The 12,195-nt window shown below is 40.2% G+C and overlaps 1 pseudogene; it reads left to right on the forward strand.

Moving 5' to 3' along the window:
- The first annotated feature begins 907 nt into the window (after window positions 1-907).
- Window positions 908-12,195, forward strand: part of LOC123067488 (probable receptor-like protein kinase At2g42960) — a 56,217-nt pseudogene continuing 44,929 nt past the window's right edge.

Raw genomic sequence — 12,195 nt, forward strand, 5'->3', positions numbered from 1 at the left:
CAGGGGCTTTCTCGCTCCAGGGCACTAATGCTGGAGTGCTACTTGTAGCACCCACCGGAGAGCATCTCAAGTAGGTAGTTCAAATGAAGTTTCCCAGGAGCAAGCCACCAACAACACTACTGAGTATGAAGTATTGCTTGCCAGACTCGGCATTGCAACCGACCTTGGTATCAGAATGTTGATCATCAGAGGAGACTCGCAGTTGGTGGTGAAGCAAGTGGAAAGGGATTACGAGAGCCCGTTGATGGAGGCATACGTGGATGAAGTGAGGAAATTGGAAGAGCACTTTGACAGTCCGCAGAAAGAGCATGTTGCTCTTGCTAAGAACAACATTGCTGATGACCTGTCAAAGTGTGCCGCCAAGAAATTATTGTGGAACCAGGTACCTTCGTACTCCTTTTGAATCAACCTTCGGTTACACCATCGACGAGGCCAAACAAGAGAAGAAAGTTGGATTCTAGCGACTACTTTCCGATAGAGCTTCCCTCAGCCGTCGAAAAGGAGGTTGCCGGAAACAACTCGATGCTTGTAAGTGAGCAGCAGGCTCCGGCAGGATGTGAGGTCCTTACTGTGGAGACAAGCGCTCCCGTAGGGGAAGAGATGCCTTTAGTCCCTGTCATCGAGCCATAGGCTCCGGCATGGGCACAACACATAATCCATTACCTACAGATAGGATCAACTTCGTGATGAACAAGAAGAATCTGAGAAAGTAGCCCGCCAACCAAGAGTGTATCAATTTGTTGATAGCATTCTATACACAAAGAGGACAAATGGGGTGAAATTGAAGTGCATCCACCGGGAAGATGGACAGAAGCTGGTGGCAGAGATACATGAAGGGGTGTCTAGCTCCCATATCGGGTCCCGCATGCTTGTCAGTAAGGTTTTTTATCAAGGTTTCTACTGGCCGATGGCCCTTCAAGATGTGGTGGTTGTGGTAACAAGGTTCGAAGCATACCAATTCCATGCCAAGAACATTCATCAGCCAGATCGAGCTCTTTAGACGACCCCCTGTCCTGGACCTTCTGGGTCTAGGGGCTGAACATCATCGACCCTTTTCCCCATGCCATCGGGGATTCGAGTGCTTGTATGTGGCGATCGACAAGTTCACAGAGTGGAATGAGGTAGATGTGCTCTGTAATGGGTTTGATCTTACGGTGCTCAATCCCAATGACAGAAGGGGGCATGACACGTGTGTATCACTACTATTAAGGGTAAAAAGATGGGGTTTATTCATATGTGAGTTTATCTTGTCCACATCATGTCATCTTGTTTAAGGCGTTACTCTGTTTTTCCATGAATTTAATTCATTAGATGCATGATGGATAGCGGTCGACGTGTGGAGTAATAGTAGTACTTGTAGAATCGTTTTGGTCTACTTGTCTCGGACGTGATGCATATATATGATCATTGCCTTGGGTATCATCATAATTATTTGCTTTTCTATCAATTGCCCAACAATAATTTGTTTACCCACTGTATGTTATTTTCAAGAGAGAAGCCTCTAGTGAAAACAATGGCCCCGGGTCTATCTTTTATCATATATTAAAACCAAAAATACCTTGCTGCAATTTTCTTTTATTTATTTTATTTTGTATTTTTCTTCGATCTATCTATCAAAAACTATACATTTAATCTTGCTCATAACTGTCAAGGGATTGACAACCCCTTGTTCGCGTTGGGTTGCAAGTATTTGTTATTTGTGTGTAGGTGCTGTTAACGAGTCGTTGCTTGGTTCTCCTACTAGATTGACCTTAGTTTCATAACTGATGGACATACTTATCTCTATTGTACTGCATCATCCTCTCCTCTTTGGGCAAATCCCAATGTAGCTCACAAGTAGCAAGACCGGACAAGCATATGCAAATATCCCAGTCACCCAAATCCTTGCCATTTCCAAGGAAATCAAGGAAGTGAGGGTGGAGCAAGTCCCAGCAAGTGACTTAGGGGCGCATGATGGGGTCCTGCTAACGATGCAAGACAAGCCTAGTGACCGGGAATCGGACAAGGTCGTGGTCCATTTGGGTGTAAGAAAACTGAGACATGGGGATGAGAGCCACTCAGGGTCATTCCGTTACATGGACCAGGATGTAGGCTTTCAATCAGCTGAAGAAGGAGGGTCAAGAACTTTTCGGCAAGCTTCAACTCATGGGATAACCTCCTCTTCACCTTTAGTTGGCTTGCTAGAGTTATCCTACCTTGGCTAGGGTCATTGGTTTACTTTGAGGGATTTGGAACTTGCCGCTAACCGTTTCTGCAAGATAACATAATGGTGAGGGTGGATATGGTGTAGTTTATCGCGGCGAGATCGTCTGTGGCACTCTTGTTGCTGTCAAAAAGCTTCTCAATAACCTATAAGACTTGCCTTATCACAATTTTACACTGCTCATATATGTTCCTTCGTAACATAACATCCTGCTTTATATTGAACCAAATGATGTTTTTCATCTTACAAAGGGCAAGCTGAGAAGGAATTCAAAGTAGAAGTTTAAGCTATTGGTCATGTTCGCCACAAGAACTTAGTCTGTCTTCTTAGTTACTGCATGGAGGGTACTCATAGGTACTTGTACCGTCTTTCACTGTCATATTCATGTTAATTATACCTTTGTTATCATTGATTACATATCGCATTCACAAAAGAAAAGGTTGGTTACATATCCTTGGTACATGTATTACCAAGCAAATGATTGTATGGAGTTCTGTTGCATCTTTCCTTACTTCAAGTGACCTTTCAGGATACTTGTCTATGAATATTTGAACAATGGAAACCTAGAGCAATGGCTTCATGGAGCTATGAGTCACCGGGGCTCCCTTACATGGGAGGCCCGCATAAAGATTCTTCTAGAGACAGGTAAGGCGTGAATTCTCCTTGGAATGCCCTTTCTTTCTGCTAATGTCGTCATTTATTCTTTATCTTGCCAATTGGATAATGCAATCATAAAGGTCCCAAAATTGCATCATATTTCTACCTGGAACTAATTCCACATTAAATAATAATTGCTCTATAACATATTGTCATTCCCAATGGAAGTGAGGCTTAAGCTGAACGAATTCCTAATACCATGTTTATCTTATGTAACACTTCAATTCAATACTTTCATTCAATTCATTGCAGGTTTGCTTACTTGCATGAGGCAATTGAACTAAAAGTCGTGCATCGTGATATCAAGTCTAGCACTACTTTGATTGATGATGATTTTGATGCTAAAGTATCATATTTTGGTTTAGCCAAGCATCTTGGTGTCGGCAAGAGTCATGTAACTACTCGGGTTATGGGAGCCTTCGGGTATGTTGGGAAACTATTGAGCTAGAGTACAGTTACACTATGTTAGTGGTGGTTAATAATGTGCCGCATTTACTCATTGCAGTTATGTGGCACCAGAATATGCAAACACTGGACTGTGAATGAGAAAAGTGACATTTACAACTTTGGAGTTGTTATTCTAGAGGAAATTACAGGGAGGGATCCTGTTGACTATGGTCGCTCGACAAATGAGGTATTTGTGAGTTGTCAAAACTTTTTGTTAGATGTATTCTGCTTCTTTGTAATACCATCAAGTGGCAAGATATGATTAGGACGATAACATTAGGATGCTTCTTATCTGAAGTTGAATCCTACTCAAAGTTTAATTTGTGTCTAATAGGACATGGAATGCTCAGAGCTGACTTCAAAAATATTATGTACATGTAGTTGTGTTATGTGTCATTTTAACTTCCTATATTAACATTATTCAATAGTAGAGTGGTTACACTAGTATTGTTCTGGTCTTTTCAGTCACAATACGTGCCCATGACAACATTGTCGAATGGCCTTGGATATTGGCATAATGTAATCTGCCACTGCTTTAAATTAAATAAGTGGCAATATGGCATTAGAGCCCCTAGCTTTGTCATTTGCATAGCTAGCATCTGAACTTGAGCACTGTTTAACTTAGAAATGTGACATTCCAACCAGAGTTGTCCCTAAGTAGGAAAATCTAGGCATTGATGGAGGTAATTACGCAAAACCTCCACATTTGGGGCTAGGGTAATTACACAATTGGTATAATCACAAATAACCACCGGTTTTGAGGCCTGTAAGTAACAAATAGTGGGCTGCCACTATGCTGGGATGGGCCTCCTATGCTTGCCATAAGGCTTCCATTGTGCACACAACCATGCTCCCATGCCATCCTCAATGACGGCAGGGCCACTGCTATGGAAATCTTCATTCTCCTTGTCGCCACAGCAGGACGGTAGCATAATCGCACCCAACCCAAGACTGTGTCGACCGCTGCATGGTCATGTCAGGACGGTGATGGTGTCCATGTCTCATCGGGTCCCAGTTGGTTTGGGTACGAGTGTTGCACGTTGCTCTTCATTCATCTCACCATCTGGTTCGCTAGTGCTGCAGACTTTTACGGTTGTGTCGTGTGAAGGATCAACACCAGCGCCAGAAGGCCAATTCAAAAAAAAGAAGCACCAATAGGCCGGCTGTACGTAGTTCCATGAATTCGGCATCCTTGTTGTGTCTGCCATGTCTGGAAGCGCGTTATAGCAGAGATTTGACTCCGGAGTGGTGGTTTTGGGTGTGTTGTGGATAGGGAATGGGTGGCTGAGGAGAGGAGAGGAGCTTGGCTACTATTGGCTTGAAAATGCCAGCCCAAACTAGACTAACTAATGAGGAAGCAAATTGATATTGATATGATAGTTCCCTTTCCAGTGTCATCTCCGTGTCCATTAATTGGATACAAGTACAAGTTCCAACATTACTGAGTGTAAATAAGAATTGGATATTGTTGGAACATCTGTTACAATTCAAATGTCTACTTTTTTAGAAAAGGAGGATTACCCCTGGCCTCTGCATCAGAGTGATGCATGCATCCCCTTTATTAAGCCAAGTGACTGAAGTGTCTATGATCCAGAACAAGCTCACACAGAGCCGGAAAAAGGTATAAAATGCCACAACCGGTGAAAGAATAAGATGACTAAACACCTATCCTTTTAATGGACCGCCATCCAAACCGGTTGTAGATATCCTGAGATATCATCTCCCATTGGGAAGACCCAGTAACCAAAGGCTCCCTAGCTTCCACGGGAGTGAGTAACAACCACATACGGATCCAAGATGTGGCCCTGTAGACAACCTGCAAAAAAATTTATAAGAGTTTCTCTGTTAAAACCCATGTCATTTCTACAGTTCTACATAGCCCAAAATAAAGCACATACTCCTATCCGAATATGCCTCACAATATTTGTCTCTACTCCATTTAGCCATGTCCCAAATAACGTGTGAATATTATTTGGAGGAGTGATATTAAAGGCTATATGAACTGAGCGCCATAAAAGTTTGGCCAGCGGACAATTGAGAAAGACGTGTTTGATTGTTTCATCTTGATCACAAAAGCTACATCTTTGACTACCCTCCCAATTATGTTTTGCCAAGTTGTCCTTAGTCAGAACCACCTCCTTGTGAACAAACCACATGAGACTTTGATTCTTAACGGGACCTTGATCTTCCAAATATGTAGCGATTTCAGAATGGTGCCAGGATCAATTGGGTCCAAATACATAGATTTCACTGAAAAATGTCGTTCGTAGTTAATTTCAAGTGAATACTATCAGACTCCTCAGAGAGGTTCACATCCATCAACCTTCTGACAAGGTGTAGCCATGCTTCCCATCGGTCACCTACCAAAGATCTCCGGAATTGAATATTTATAGGGTTGGACTGTAACACTGCAGCAACATAAGCCTCCTTATGTTGTACAAAGTTATAGAGAGATGGATATTGTGTGGCCAAAGGCGTCTCCCCTAACCATGTATCCTCCGAGAATCTTGTCGAATTACCTTTTCCAATGGTGAATTAAGTTCTATGGAACAAAGTTGCTTTCGTTCTCATCAAGCCCTTCGAAAATGGTGAATCATTGGGTCTGACGGTAACCTTGGCCAATTTCTTAGATTGTAAGTACATATTACATAAAATTTGTACCCACATGCCTTAAATCTCCACAGAAAGCTTGTACAACCATTTACTGAGCAAGCATATGTTCTTTACCTCTAAATTCTCAATCCCAAGACCACCCTAGTCCTTCGGCCTACAAATGATGTCCCATTTAGTAAGCTTGTACTTCCTCTTTATTCCATCACTCTGCCAAAAGAATCGTGATCGATAGAAGTCCAGCCTTTCCCGTACCCCAATTGGTACCGCAAAGAAGGAGGAGAGGAACATCGACATACTCATGTGCACTGAGTTTATTAGTATTAGCCGACCTCCATATGACATAAGCTTGCCCTTCCAGCAGCTTAGTTTCTTTTCAAATCGATCTTCAATACACTTCCACTCCTTGTTAAATAGCTTGCAATGGTGAATTGGTATGCCCAGATAACTAAATGGAAGGGTACCCAGTTCACATCCAAATAGTTGTTTATAGGCATCTTGTTCATCTTTGGCTCTCCCAAAACAGAACAATTCTCTTTTATTAAAATTAATCTTCAATCCCAACAACAGTTCAAATAGGCATAACACAAGCTTCATATTTCTGGCCTTTGCCAAATCATGTTCCATGAAAATGATGGTATCATTAGCATACTGTAGTATGGACACCCCACCATCTACTAGATGTGGTACTAGTCCTCCTACTTGGCCTTCCTCTTTAGCTCTTCCTATCATAATTGCCAACATATTCGCTACTATGTTGAACAAGATAGGAGACATCGGGTCCCCTTGTCTTAGACCCTTGTGAGTCTGGAAGTAGTGACCTATGTCATCATTCACTTTAATCCCAACACTGCATTTTTGTACAAATGAATTGACCTGCTTCCTCCAGGAATTGTCGAATCCTTTCATACGTAAAGCATACTGTAGGAATGGCCATTTAACTTTACCATATGCTTTATATGGATTTTGAAACCACCCCCTCCAGTTTCTTCAAGTGGATCTCGTGAATTGTTTCATGTAGGAGAACCACACCCTCAAGTATGTTTCTGCCCGGCATGAAAGCTGTCTGAGTTGGTTGCACCACACTATGTGCAATCCGCCTCAATCGGTTTGTCCCAACCTTAGTAAAAACATTGAAGCTCACATTAAGCAGGCAAATTGGACGGAACTGCTCAATGCATACCACCCCTCCTTCTTTGGCAACAACGTTATCGTCCCAAAGCTTAGGTGGAATAGCTGCAAATGGCCACTGAGCATGTCATGGAACATTGGTACTATACCACTTTTAATAATATGCCAGCACTTCTTATAAAATTTAGCTCGGAAGCCATCCGGGCCAGACGCCTTATTATTTTTCATCTGTATATTGCCACAAACACCTCTTTCTCCATGAATGGTGTGGACAAAATCTCATTCTCGTCTGTTGCGAGCTGAGGAATATCCCCGACCATGAGCTCATCCATAGACACAAATTTCTCTCCAGAAGCCCCAAAAAAAATCCCGTTAAATGTTACAATCCTACAATTTCATTGGAGAATGTGTAAAACTTCATCAAATGGAAAACTGGAGGCCATGCTAATGTTTGCCTTGTAGTGGCGCAACCAAACACAAATCTTATTTACCCAAATCAAGAGGTCAAATTTATATTCTACTGGGGCTCTGGATATGATTACATATCTATATATGTATCTGATACAATTTGTATTCCAATCCTTTTGATTTGGATGTGAATCTTGCTTGACGGATCACGTTTTTTTCCTGATTACAAATACTGGATAATTGATGTCTACTATGCAACTTTATTCTTGTAGACTCGTGTTAGGCCTCAAGTGGACGACCTAAGGTTTATCAATCAGTGGGAGGTGTAGGATGAAGATGGTCTCTCTCAAGCAACCCTGCAACCAAATAACAAAGAGTCTCTTGTGTCCCCAACACACCCAATACAATGGCAAATTGTATAGGTGCACTAGTTCTGCAAAGAGATGATGATAAAAGTGTAATATGGATGGTAGAAATATATTTTTATAATATGGATAAATAAAAACAGTAAGGTAGCAATTGATAAAACGGAGCACAAACGGTATTGCAATGCTTGAAAACAAGGCCTATCGGTCTGTACTTTCTCTAGTGCTCTCAACAATGATAATATTATTGGATCATATAACCATCCCTCACGTGTGATGAAGAATATCTCCAAAGTTCTTATCCAGCGGAGAAAATAAGAAGAAATTGTTTGTAGCTATTCTTTCCGATCGATCTATACAAGAGTTCGTACTAAAACAACACCAAGTTGTTCTTTCTGATCGATCTATCAAGAGTTCATACTAAAATAACACTAAGTAATTCTTTCCGATCGATCTATCAAGAGTTCGTACAAAAATAACACCAAAGCAAATTAAGATTCATAATACTCAATCCAACACAAAGAACCTCAAAGAGTGCCCCAAGATTTCTACCGGAGAAACAAAGACGAGAATGTGCATCAACCTCTATGGATAGATTACCCCAATGTCACCTCGGGAATACGCAAGTTGAGTGCCAAAACACATACCAAGTGAATCAATATGATACCCCATTGTCACCAAGAGTATTCATATGCAAGACATACATCAAGTGTTCTCAAATCCATAAAAGTATTCAATCTGATAAAATGAAATCTCAAATGGAAAAATCAATTCATCACAAGATGGAGAGGCGGAAACACCATACAATCCAACTATATTAACAAAGCCCGCGATACATCAAGATCATGACATCTCAAGAACACGAGAGAGAGAGAGAGAGAGAGAGATAGATAGATAGAGAGAGAGAGAGAGATTAAACACATAGCTACTGGTACAAACCCTCAACCCCGAGGGTGGACTACTCCCTCCTCACCATGGTGGCCGCCGGGATGATGAAGATGGCCACCGATGAAGATCTCCCCCTCAAGGTGCCGGAATGGGGTCTAGATTGGTTTTTCATGGCTACAGAGGCTTGCGGCGGAGGAACTTCAGATCTAGGGTTACCCTGAGGGTTTTTGGAATATTAGGGAATTTATAGGGCAAAGAGGCGGTGCAGGAGGCCACCGAGGTGGGCATAACCCACCAGGGCGTGTCTGGGCCCCTAGGCGTGCCCAGGTGGGTTGTGCCCTCCTCGGGGCACCTCTCTGGTACTTTTCTGACCCATCCTAGGTGTTCTGGTCCGTAAAAATTCTCCAAAAAGTTTCAGGGTGTTTGGACTCCGTTTATATTGATTTCCTGCGAAGTAAAAAACAACAACTAGCACTATGCACTATGCCAATAGGTTAGTCCCAAAAAATGATAACATAAAATGATTGTAAAACATCCAAGAATGATAATATAACAACATGGAATAATAAAAAATTATAGATACGTTGGAGACGTATCAGCATCCCCAAGCTTAATTCCTACTCGTCCTCGAGTAGGTAAATGATAAAAACAGATTTTTTGATGTGGAATGCTGCCTAACATGTTCATCCCATATTCTTTTCTTTTGTAGCATGGACATATAGACTTTTATATGGTTCAGAGCAATAGTGTAGCTAGTTTTTACATGAAGATTTCAATACTCAAGCATATCAATAAGCAACCATGTCTTTCAAAATATCAACACTAAAGAAAGTTAGCCCTAGCCCATCATGCTCAATTATTGATCCATTCATGAAACACACTCGCATATTAGCTACATCCAATGCTCAAGTACGATCATAGTGCCCCTTAGTTGGTGCTTTATAAGAGAATATGGAGACTCAAATAAAAATAAAAATTGCATAAAGTAAATAGAAAGGCCCTTTGCAGAGGGAAGTAGAGATTTGTAGAGGTGCCAGAGCTCAAAGCAAAAAAGAGAGATAAAAACATTTTGGGTGGCATGCTTTTCCTATCAACGAAAATGATTAAGTAGTTCCCAATACTTTCCATGCTAGATATATCATAGGCGGTTCCCAAACAGAAAATAAAGTTTATTCCTTTTCCACAATTCTTTCACATTCCACGGCTAGCCGTATCCACGGGTACCGTCCATACCAACACTTTCCAAGGAATTTATTATTTGACAACATAAAGTAAATTCATTTTTCATTTCGTGACTGGGCATCCCTATTACCTTTGCCGTACTCTCGTGAAATGAGAAGTGAATAAACACTCATCTTGAGAATAACACATCTAGCATGGAAAAATATCAGCCACCCCCTACCGTTTCATGAGCGGTACGAGCACACAAAAAGAAAATTATTTTGAAAGTTAGAGATGACACATACAAATTTTCTTAGAACAACACTAAAATACCTCATAAAGTTAGGTATGGTGGACTTATATGGCAAAATTGGGTTTAAGGATTTTGGATGCACAAGTAGTATTTCTACTTAGTACAAGTGGAGGCTAGCAAAAAGATTGCGAAGCAACCAACCAAGAAACGAAAAATCACATAAGTGAGCATTAAGGATAACTAACACCGAATAATGCACCACAAGTAGGATGTAATTTCATTGCATAACTATTAACTTTCGTGCTTGCATAGGGAATCACAAACCATAACATCAATATTCTTACTAAAGCATAATTACTCACCAAGATGACTCACATATCACTATCATCATATCTCAAAATTATTACAAAGAGTCAAGTTTATTTTGTCCAATGATCTTCATGGAAGTTTTTATTATATCCCTCTTGAATATCTATCACTTTGGGAGTAGTTTCATATGTTGCTTTTGATAAGCTCAAACAAATTTAAGTGAAGAACATGATCATAAATTTTTTCTTGTCTGAAAATAATATAAGTGAAGCATGAGAGAATTTCTTCAAAAACCTATTAAATCTCAAATAAGTCTAAGTGAAGCATGAGAGCATTTCTTCGAAATATATTAAAGCACACCGTGCTAAAAAAGATATAAGTGAAGCACTAGAGCAAAAGACAAACTACTCCAAAAAGATACATGTGAAGATCAAGCGAGTAGTTAGGTAAATAGGTAGCTATGTGAGGACTCTCACTTATTTAAAAGACTTTCAGATCTAAGTATTTTGTTAAAACAACAAGCAAAACAAAATAAAATTACATTCCAAGAATATCACACATCATGTGAAGAAGCAAAAACTTAGGATCAACCGATACTAACCGATAGTTGTTGATGAAGAAAGGTGGGATGCCTAACGGGGCATCCCCAAGCTTAGATGCTTGAGACTTATTGAAATATTAACTTGGGATGCCTTGGGCATCCCCAAGATTGAGCTTTATGTCTCCTTAGTTCCTTCTATATCACGGTTTCCCTAAATCTTAAAAACTTCATCCACACAAAACTCAACAAGAACTCATGAGATAAGTTAGTATAAATCAATGCAAAAACCTTATCATTCTATACTGTAGGAAATTACTAAAATTATTATTTAACATTGCATACTAAATGTCTCTGCATATTTAAAAGTCCTATCCTCAAATAGAATCATTAAGCAAGCAAACATATACAAACATAACATCAATCTGCCAAAACAGGACAGTCTGTAATGGATGAAGAAATATTCATACTTATTTAACTCAAAAATACTGAAAATTTACCACATTGTAGAAAATTTATCATAGCTTATTGTGCAAAAAATTTCAACATTTATCACATTCTGACTTCTCTCGGGAATTTTTGCAACAGCAATAAACTTTCTGTTTTCAAACAGCCACATATAGACTTGCAAAATAAGCATGGTTTTTTTGACACCTGAAACAGTAGGAGAGGCTCCTACTGTATATATTGAATTAAAGTATCAAAAGGTTTTTTACAATGTCATATTCTTACATCCATAGCCATGATAAAATAAAGGGTATATGTAGGTAACCTAAGTAAGTACTAGACTATGGGGCAACAAAGGACTGGATAAAAGTGGAAACAAATTGTTTGTGTTTCTCTTTAGCTCTATGTATGAGTAAAGAGAAGTTCTCTTTGAATCTTCTTGCCCATGAGCCAACTGTGGGGTCAATTCTCCTAAAGTGCTTGTTATTTCGTTCTTTCCACAAACTCTAGGAGGCATATAGAAAAATCTCCATAAACATTTGGTTGTTCCACACTGATTTGGCTTCCTTGATCTAGTTGAGGCGATCTCCATTAGTTGTCCAGTGGATATTCAAAGTGTCCCAACAGGCCAAACTAAAGTGGAAAGTAAAGATCATATGTTCAATTGTTTCTTCCTTAGTGCTGCCACACAGAATGCAACCATGATTGTCCCCGATGTTGTAGTGTCTTCTCTTTAGCATGCTTCTGGTGTTGAGGCGATCAGAGAGAAGAAGCCAAC

The sequence above is a fragment of the Triticum aestivum genome, chromosome 3B (assembly GCF_018294505.1).
Source record: "Triticum aestivum cultivar Chinese Spring chromosome 3B, IWGSC CS RefSeq v2.1, whole genome shotgun sequence".
NCBI classification, from domain to species: domain Eukaryota; kingdom Viridiplantae; phylum Streptophyta; class Magnoliopsida; order Poales; family Poaceae; genus Triticum; species Triticum aestivum.